This window comes from Lipotes vexillifer, unplaced genomic scaffold (assembly GCF_000442215.2).
Source record: "Lipotes vexillifer unplaced genomic scaffold, Lipotes_vexillifer_v1.1 scaffold459, whole genome shotgun sequence".
In the NCBI taxonomy this organism is placed as follows: Eukaryota; Metazoa; Chordata; class Mammalia; order Artiodactyla; family Lipotidae; genus Lipotes; species Lipotes vexillifer.
The window spans coordinates 3,479,423-3,489,941 of NW_006769874.1; positions in this window are offsets into that span (position 1 = coordinate 3,479,423).

Genomic DNA, 10,519 nt, shown 5'->3' on the forward strand with positions numbered 1-10,519 from the left:
CGGTGCGGTGCGCGCGGTGCGGTGCGTGCGGTGCGGTGCGCGCGGTGCTGCTCACGTGCTTTTCTTTCTGGGAGGTTTTGTGCGTGTCCGATCTTCTCCTTCCTTGGAAATTTCTAGCAAAAGCAGAGGCAAATTCACAAGTATGAAATCCGTGGGTAATGAGGATTGACTGTATACATATGTACACATACATGTAGTCTCAGGGTATGTACATGTGAGATGGGCACCAAACAGGCTGGACTGAAGTTGCCATCCGTGTATTGTGCTACTTTCCTGTGCCCTGTTTGCTCCAAGCACTGGGACTGAAACACTGAGAGACACAGAGTTGCTGCTCCCAGAGGCTTTTTTCTTTTTTTTTTTTTTTTTAACGTTGAGCCTTCTTTTAATTTATTTATTTTTATTTATTTTTTGGCTGTGTTGGGTCTTCGTTCCTGCGCGCGGGCTTTTCTCTAGTTGCGGCGAGCGGGGGCCACTCTTCATCGCGGCGCGCGGGCCTCTCACTGTCGCGGCCTCTCCCGTCGCGGAGCACAGGCTCCGGACGCGCAGGCTCAGCGGCCACGGCTCACGGGCCCAGCCGCTCCGCTGCACGTGGGATCTTCCCGGACCGGGGCTCGAACCGTGTCCCCTGCATTAGCAGGCAGATTCTCAACCACTGCGCCACCAGGGAAGCCCATCCCAGAGGCTTTATTCTAACGGGAGAGACTGAGTAAACTCAAGACAAGTGAACAAATAGTTGCAGATTGTGCTAATTACTAGGAAGAAAATAATCAGTTTGCTCTTCCAAAGAATAAACTCAGATAGGGTAGATGAGAGAGATGACAGCTGTCACCTGAAGAGCCAAGGGAGGCCCTTCCTAACGGCATGAAGACGTCTGTCTGGCGAGGGGAGAAGGCGAGGTGGCTGGTGCCTGGAGCCCAGAGTGGCTGGCAAGGCTCCAGAGCCCCAGGCCTGGGGTGCGGTCAGTTCTGTGGACGAGAATGGGGCTGGTGGGAGTGGTTAGTGGGATTTTGACTCTTTATGTAATTGTGGGTTTTTAATGAAAAGGTATAGTCATGTAGCATAATATACTAACAAAAATTTAAAAAACAAAAGCCAAGCGTATCCAAGTTCCTTCAAGAGTGGCCTCCAGAGCCCTAAGAAACACCCACAACCAGAACTTGGGTAAGGAAGGAGAAAGCATGCAGAAGTTCCAGGTGCAGCTAATGGAACAGGAGAAAAGCTCTAGAGAATGCGCTGTCACAAAGCCGAGACAGACAGAAGGGAGTCCAAGCAAGAGAATCCCTTTTTAGGTCTGGCCTGAGTACATCCGTGGCGCCTTGACAAGAGCACTTCGACGTGTCAGAGTGCAGGAGGGCACGTGGAGCGAAGGATGGCGAGTGGTGTTTACAGAAAGTGTTTTGAGGAATTTGACTATAAAGGGAATCAGAGTAATGGAACAGTAGCTGGAGGGGGGTGAGGAGGCCAGAGGGGTTCTCTTGTTTCTTTATGTGGGAGACCCTAAAGCACATTAGTTTACCAGTGAGGATGACCAAGTCCTAAATAAAGACCAGTAATTCACAACGGAGGAGGGTGTAATAGGAGGAAAGAAGACCTACACAATGAGAGGGATGGGGTCAGAAATTCCTGTGAAATAACTGATCTTTGTTAGGAGAAAAGACCTTCTCCAGTTGTATCTGGATGGAATACAGAGAGAAAGGTGCATATAGGAGTATAGACTTGGGAGGAGCGTACAATGATAGTATAACACACCGGGGCCTCCCTGGTGGCGCAGCGGTTAGGAATCCGCCTGCCAATGCAGGGGACACGGGTTCGAGCCCCGGTCCGGGAGGATCCCACATGCCGCGGAGAAACTAAGCCCGTGCGCCGCGACTACTGAGCCCACTAGCCACAACTACTGAGCCCGTGCGCCTAGAGCTCGAGCGCCACAACAAGAGAAGCCACCGCAATGAGAAACCCGTGCACCACAACGAAGACCCAAAGCAGCCAAAAAGAAAAAAAAGGAAAAAAAAGTTTCCAGGCAAATAGAAGGGGGTTCAGTTGCGGACCCTCCAGAGAACGGGAACAGGCTGAGGCTTAAAGAAAATAACTGCGATTCACTGAGGACTTGTTGCGCGTCAGGGTCCAGGCTGAGCACTCACATGCGTCACTTCATCCGCTCCTCCTGACGTTGCACACATTTCACAGGTGAGGATGTCTGAGGCCGCATGGCTGGGAAGTGAGGGAATTGGGCCCCAGGGCCGGCAGCCACCGACTCTGCAAGTGTTTTTGGCCCACAGCAAGCGCTTGTCGTCGCTGGAAAGGGACAGTGGGAAGACAGGCCAGGACCTGAGGGTGCTGGTGCGGCTCGGCCGTGCCACGTTGGTCTGCAGAGCTGCTCCAGTGCCTGCGGGGAGTGGGCAGAGTGCAGTGCAGACCCGAGCACGGAGCCTTACACTGCACCGCTGCACAGTCACCCTGCAAACACAGAGAAAGCAGAGCCTCTTCTTGGGCCTTATTTCACATTAATGTCCAATTCATGTTAGATTTTCCAAAATATTGTCCCTGCACGCCCCCTCTAAGCTGGCATCTTGTAAACACCCAGGGGCTCATGGCACACCCTGGCTTCCTCTTGGCATCCAAGTCTGTCTCGGCTGCTGAAGGAGCCCAGCTCCGACTCTTTCTGGGTGGAAATCCACGTAGATGTGCTTCCCATCTGTAACTTTCCTTAATCCAACCTCCTGTCACAGGCACGTGTCACGCTGGAAAGGCAGGAGAAGAGCTGTGGCCTTGCCCTGACCGTCTGCCCCACGTGCAAGGAGCGCTGTCCCTACAGAAGCTGATTTGGGGATGGAGTCATGGAGGAAGCTGAGATAAATAAGTGTCTCCTTTTCTGGACAATTCCTTGAGATGGAATCTACTCCAAAAGGCAAGGCACTTAGTTTCTGCCCAGAAACTGATGTCACTTGGGCAACAATATTCCATCTGAAGGTGACAGTGACAGTGAACTGGTATCATAGACGCAGCTGGATCTCCCCACGGCACCTTCACAAGTGGATGTGACATGTCACACGCCACCCAATTCAAGGTCATAGAGGCAAGAGGACACCCTTGAAACTTAAAGATAGCTTTAGTTTAAGGAAAATAGGAGAGAATATGCTCAGGAATAATCGTTTGGGTTCAATTCTTCAGAGTGGCACAAACATAAAATATAAATAGGTTTACAAAGGCTTTACATAGATTGTGGGTGATTGATTCATGGCCGGCTGTTAAGGGTAGCTCAAGACGACCAGGCTATTTTGAGGCCAAGCTCTGGGAGGCACCCTCTCGCTCCCACAAACTGTTCCCTGGGCGCATTCAGAGAGAAGCTGCGCCTGTGCACCCCACCCTCTGACTCTCCTTTTAAGGCCATCAGGGATCTGAGCCCGGCAGGCAGGGAGCAGGCAGGGCAGCTGGATGTCTGCGAATAGCTTGACTCTGAAGTGTCTAAAAGGGAGCCTGACAGCCTGGGCCTTGCAGAAGAGGCACTGGTCACACAGACCCTCTGCCCCGGTGCCCAGAGGAGCCATCTGGAGCTGAGCTGAGCTGGAACAGACCCTTGGCTGGTAGGTTCCCTGAGTCCCTCTCCCAGAAACAGTCCCAACAGGAGCAATAAAGATAAAGGCAGAGGTGACAATGAGACTAATAGCAACGCATTCTTACTATGATCCCTAGAATAAAATATGAACAAAGGTGTTGACCACAAGCAGGCATAGGAGATAGAGTGTTGACTACAGGGGCTAAACTAAGAGGATTCACAAGAGCAAAGCCAAACTCCCTCAGTTAGTGGGCCAGATAGTCTGGAAAGTGTGTTATTTGAGAAAGCAAGTGATATTTAGATTATTAACACAGAGCAGGGTAACATGATAGAAACCCCGTTTAAAAACCAAAAACCAAAAACCTTGGAAGAAAATGCACTGCCCTGGAGGAGAAGCTGTGACCTTGTGAGGGAGCTTTTCCTACGTGGCCCCGGGGATGGGCTGAGTGGATGAGCCCCCATCCCTGGAGATGCTCATGCAGAGGCCAGGTGCCCCCACCCCAGGGCAGGGGGAAAGGAACATCTGACCTGCACAAGCGGGAAGCTTGAAGCCCTGCCCTGAGTTTGGAACCTATGACTGAAAGAACGCTGTGGCTTTTTTAGAAACTGAAGTTTATCTTACAACGGCATAAACTAAAACAATCAATGGTACTTAGATATGTGTCACATCACAGATTATTGTTTGACTAATAGAAACAGGTCAAATTTGCCGATCTAAGCAATGGTAAGATGTAAACTTAGATCGCTCTGTTGATGAAAAATTGAACTGAATCTGATCAAGCTTCTAAATCTAACTACCAATTTATAGGAAAAGACAAGTACAGAAACTACAGGAATATAATCAGTAATATCCAGAAAGTGGGAAACTCTGCAGTACAAAGCACCTGGCTTCTTTGACCTTTGAGTTTCAAGAGATTGAAAGAGATTAATACGGAGAGAGAGAGATTGGCGAGAGAGAGGGAGATTGAAGAGAGAGATTGATTTATTAGGCTCCAGATTTGAATGAATTGTAAATAGACATTTGTGAGACAATCGAGAAAATTTGAACATAGACTGGATATTTCGTTGAGAAATTAATCTTTTAAAGTATGATTATGAAATTGTGATTATATTTTAAAATATGATCATTATCTTTTAGGGGGTTGAAATATTTACAGATGAAGTTATAGGATTTCATCTGATTTCTTCACATCAAACAGATTCTTTAGAATCAAATAGAGGATTTCTTTCTTCTATTTAATAGAAGATACAGAACAGGAGGCACTGAACTATCAGGAGGGCTCAAAACTGGCTGTAAATTTTGAGCAAATGAAGATCTCATATTAAAGTTTTCTCCAGTGTAAAATCACATACGTATTTTTCTCACAGAATTACGAGGGATACGGGACAATACAAATTTATTAAGGGGAGAAGAGAACGTTAAAATGCCCCCAAAACTACACCAAACTTCCGGATAAGTTTTTTTTTTTTTCTTTTTTTTCTGCGGTGTACGCGGGCCTCTCACTGCTGTGGCCTCTCCCGCTGCAGAGCACAGGCTCCGGACGCGCAGGTTCAGCGGCCATGGCTCACGGGCCCAGCAGCTCCGCGGCATGTGGGATCCTCCCGGACCGGGGCACGAACCCGTGTCCCCTGCATCGGCAGGCGGACTCTCAACCACTGCGCCACCAGGGAAGCCCTCCTGATAAGTTTTGACCTGTAATTGTTTTCCCTCCAATTTGTGAAAACTGTAAGAAAGAATGTGTTTTTTTCTTGTTTTTGAAGTGTTGATATTTGACATTACTCCAAACTTCCAATGGAATACAAAAGGCATTGGTGATTTTCCCTGGAGTTTTTCTTTAATTGTTTTGTGGGGTACATATTGCCTCTAAGCATTTATTAGCGTGTCTTTCTGAGGGAAACTCTACACCCTTCAATATCATTTTCTTTGTTAGAATTTTGTAATGTTTGCTAAAGGTTAAAACTCCTTTCACCTTCATGAAGCCTGAGGGAAGTCAGAATTCTCTGTGATTTTCTCCAGACAAGCCAGAGACTTTGCACACCTCTTTCTAAAAAGGCTAATAGGGTTTCAGTTTCATAATTCGACAGATACGCAAGACTAGTGTGCTGGCCATGCCGTTGCCTAACTGCCCAGCAGCCCTGAAATGCAGCAGGCGTGCGCTCTGCAGTCAGCCCCATCCTTGCCCCACCTACCCACCCCCAAAATATTGGTGGCTTATGAAAATAGCACCATGAAAACAATAGTTTTTATTAGTTAATAATTAGGAAATGATCAGGTATATCTCTTGATGTCAACATGGCTGGTTAAAAGTGAGATACTCTGTCAAACAACCTAATTTTTTACCAACTCAAACCAAATTACCAGTTGGATTTTTCTCATTAAGTTAGTTGATTACTAGATTGCATCCACACTCAAAATAAAATGTTTTGAGGAGGTTGGCAAAAATGGAAGAGGAGTTATTAAATGTAGAATATTCTAAATTTACAAAACTTTACCTAAAACTTTTTTTTAATGACAAAATATCATTATGGAGGTCTATAGAATAAGGAAAACCACCCATATCGGGCCACCCCACTGTATTAATTTGGATGTTTTTTCTTCTGCGTTATTATATTCATGTTTTCAACATTACCTTTGGTCACGGCGCACAGACAATTTTCATTCTGTGGATTTCATGTAATGTTCTGCCCTAATATTCTGCAGTGTTACCACAAGGGCTTCACGGGCACTACTTTTAAGGGCTGCAGGGTTCCTAGGTAGTCAGTATTTCATAAATTGCTCAATCATTCCCAACTGTTAGTTTTTAAGGAACTTAAAACAGAAACACCGTCTGGATGAGGTTTTTATTTATCTGGATGTGCTGCATGTCAGGACCCCCACCAGCAACAGCCCACATGGGCCGAGTCCCAGTGCTTTTCTCAAAGGGAACCAGGTACACCGCACAAGAAGCTGAGGCTTCAACACATGACCTTCGTGTTAGGATCCCAGCCTCCCTCTGAGGCACAACACAAGAGTCACTAAGTGCTTGGCTTCTTTCTCAGGAAGAATCGCCAGCACAGTCTCCCTTCTGCTCTGCTCCCTCTAGAACCTATATTCCTCTGTGTTGACTGTCTCCCTTCCCCCAACATAAGATGAGCTTCTCCAGAGGACTGGTGTCTGTTCAGGCCTGGCACGGAGACGGTGCTCAGCTGGTATTTGGGGGAACAAATGAGCCTTGCAAACTCATCCCCAAGATCCTCAAACCCCTGGCTTTTCTTTGTTCTCAAGTCCCAGCTCACATGGTTCATACTCTTTTCAGAGCCTGCAGAAAGGAATATGACCAACCACCCTGGCTCTTTGACATTACCCAGGGTCTCCTGTCCCTGACCCTGTGTCTTTCTCCCTGTTCACACCTTCCCCTTCCCTCTGAGAAGTTTCACAAGGATCCTACAAATGGGGAATGTTCTATGACATTTAAGGCTTCCAGAGCCTCGGAGCCCGGGAGCGGGATGGTTGGCAGTTCTCCGGGAGGCCTTCCCCAAGCCTACAAGCTTCCAGAGATCCGTGCACTGCACCCCTCCCAGGAAGCAGGGATAACAGAGGAGTTCGTACAGTCCGAGATGACCTCCTGAGATGCTAGCCAACATTTCAGGGTTTGTAGGTGGACGTTCTTAGCTTCCTAAATGAAGAGGAAAAACAGCAATGTCGTCACAAACAGACCAGCAGCGTCTTCACCCTCTAGGCCAGCCTCACGGCTCTGAACAATCAATTCAAAAAGTAAATGAGATTATCAGAACGGGAAGAAAACAGAATCCAGGTGCAGCTTTTGAAATAGTTAAAAATAAATGTTAGGAAAGAAAACCAAAACTAAACAGGTACGCTTAACAAGTCTATTACAAGTGTTAACATTTGAAAGACAGCCTTGAATTGAAATGTTTGGTCAGACCGTATATTACAGCATGTTTCAACCTTTGGCTTAGAAAATGTGGTCATTATAATGGCAAGCTTTCCTTTTTCCTTTTTAAACTTTTTCCAGTTAGGGCAGGTCAGCCTCCGGGTTACCAGATCTCTCTTCTGAGCAAAAGAGAAGAAAGGCAAAATTACCTGTGATATATAAGGAAAACACATGTACCCCTTGCCAGTGGCACAGGAAATCAGTAGAAGCCAACTCCTATTAAATCAAAAGGCATTAAGTTAAATGCAAGGAAAGCGTCTTTTCTTGCATTTTCTTGGGGGGTGTAGTTACTACTTGAAGTAAGCAGCCCACTCACTGGGATTTAGAACTTCATTAAATGGACATTGTGCTCATGACTTTGTGGATATTTTCTACCATGAGCGCCTACACAAAATCTTCAGCCACGAATCTCAGTGGCATTTGCAGCCTTGGCTCCTTAGAGCATCATAACATCACATTGCATTTGAAAGGAACATAATGAAGTCCAAGAAGTAAAAGGATTTACTGGTAGCAGAAAACAAAGAAAACCCAGAGAGAGAGAGCCCAGTAGCACAAAACGAATACTGTCTTAATTTCAGTTCTACCACCAGTGAGCTACCTGAGCAAACCCCGTAAATTTCCCCATTTCCAAAGAAATTCTGTGTTCTGATGTTTTTCTCCCCTCCTTTCTCTTTCCCCCTCTCTCCCCTCCCACCCATACACATACACAGGACCTCCAGTATAGATAGCTACCTACCAACTTTTCGGTTTATCTCTGCCGCTATCAATTACTACCAATTTTTCTGCGTTTATCTCCTGTCCTTTCCACTTTGATATGAAGATGAGGGGATTTAGCGCATAGCAAGGCAACCCTCCTTCCAGGTCACCAAACAGGACTTACCACCAGGCTCAGGGTTCTCACAGGAGCCCAGCAGTCTGCACCGGCAGAACTTGGGCCAGCAACATGCTTCCTTACCGAACACCAGGTCCCCAGCTGCAGGATGGCCAGCCGGATGAGACAACACTGCCATCAAGTGGCCTCGGGGAGAGTGGCCCACAGATCTGGCGTCCGTTAAGAGTGAGGGTCCGATGGCCTCCCTGGACCGCAGCCAACTCCTCCTCCAAACCCACAGCTTCTAGCTGGGCCCCTCCAGCAGCATCTCACCGCAGAAGAGGCACAGGTTGTGGGTCTGCCTGAGGACAGTGTGTGAGACCACACTCCAGGTCACCTATACTTTCTAAGTCAGCCCTGTGGATATCAATTCATACCCCATGGTGGTTTTTTGTTGCTTTTTGTTTTCCCCGGCTGTTTTTTGAAAAGATTTCCCTATTACAGAAAAACATGTTTCAAAGATGATTACACACTCCAAGGAGGCACTCAGACCAGGGAGAGCCACATGGGCAGCTAATCTCATGCTAGAGGAGAGATGAGAGCAGATGCCTTCAGGACAGAGACGCCGGGCACCTGCTCCGAGAGGGTGATGGTGGCCATGGTGGTCAGGGCCTCCTCCTGTCTGGACGTGCCCAGAGTCCCTGCAGACACACCGCGAGCTCCTCCCCGTCCAAGAGAGTAAACCGACCCCGGATGTTAACACCAGCTCTCTCATACCCTCTGGCCTAACCAGCAGAACGGTAGGAGGAGGTTCTTGCGCGCCCCCCCCCCCCCCCCCCCCCCCCCCCCCCCCCCCCCCCCCCCGCCCCCGCCCCCCTCTGGCCTAACCAGCAGAACGGTAGGAGGAGGTTCTTGCGCGCCCCCTCCCCCCCCGCCCGCTCTCCCTGCCCTCAGGCCGCCCACAGCCCAAATTGCCCATGGACATAGTTGCTGCCTCCTCTGTGGGGTGGGAACCTGAATGTGCTTCCCGCGTTTAGGCGTGGCCTGCTGCTGCCGACTCAGGAGGAGGGCTGGCCGGCGAGGTGAGGCAGCATCCGTCTTCCTTTCCTGCCCATCTGGTGGGCGCGGTGGTGCCTTCAGCTCCTGCCAGCGTCCCTCTAGCTTCTCCCGACTGCTGTGCCGGGTGAGTGTTTAGCTCAGCCCCTTGTAGCCATCTCTGGGGGTAGTGGGGCTGCTGAGAATGTCCTCACGCCCCAGTTCACAGTTTCCAGACTGGCCGTGTGTTCCCTTCACACCCACTGTCCCTTCCCAACAGCCCAGGCTGCACTGTAGACTAGGCTCTGGCACCAAGCACACACACACCTAACCGGCCCCTCTTAACGGCACAAGGTCAAACCTGTAATCAAGCCTTCATTATGTCTCCTAAGGGTTGTTCCTCTGATTGGGCCTGCCTGAAGAGTTAAGGGAGTTTTCAAATTGGGTATTTGTTTCCTAATGCAAATCTTCATGGCCTAGTCCAGAAACCAGGACAATACGTCCGGGGTGGGCCCAGGAATTCATTTTTAACAAGCGCTCTACCTAATTCTGATAGAGGGGACCCACTAGTCACACCTTGAAAGTCACAAACAGAGGGAATGGTAGACCCCGGAGTCAGAAAACGTTACTGAAGGGCTCTCCTAGGTAACAGGTACAGAAAAGCAGTGGGAAAACCCATCAGGGTAATCATTGAGATATTTTAGTAATAAAGACGATTTTCCTACTAAGTGGTTCATGTTCCTCTCAAGTAGGCTTGCAAAGTCACTGTCTCACAGCCTGATTTGTCTTTGCAATTACAGCAGGCAACGTGGCTGCGTGTGAAACTCAGAGGCACAAGAGTAGCCCCTGCCCGTCACAGGCTCAGCTCTGAGCCAGCGCTACCCCAATTGGGCAGCCCTGTCGAGCAGACTGCAAAAAAGCATTTCTGCTCTGATAATTAAAGAAAAAACAAACATCTACACAGCATTCCAATTCAGTGTGTGTGTAAATCAAAGCCATGGCTAATACCTCCAAAGAGTAAGTACTCCTTTCCCCCAACAGTTTCTAATATTGTCAGATTCTTCCAATTCTGTGCTACAGGCGGGAATGTAACTCAACTATAAAGCAAAGCCGCAACATAATGGCAGCTTTCTAATCAGAACCTTAAAGGCTGGCACCTCCAATCTATCAAAGTGCTAAAAGGCTGCC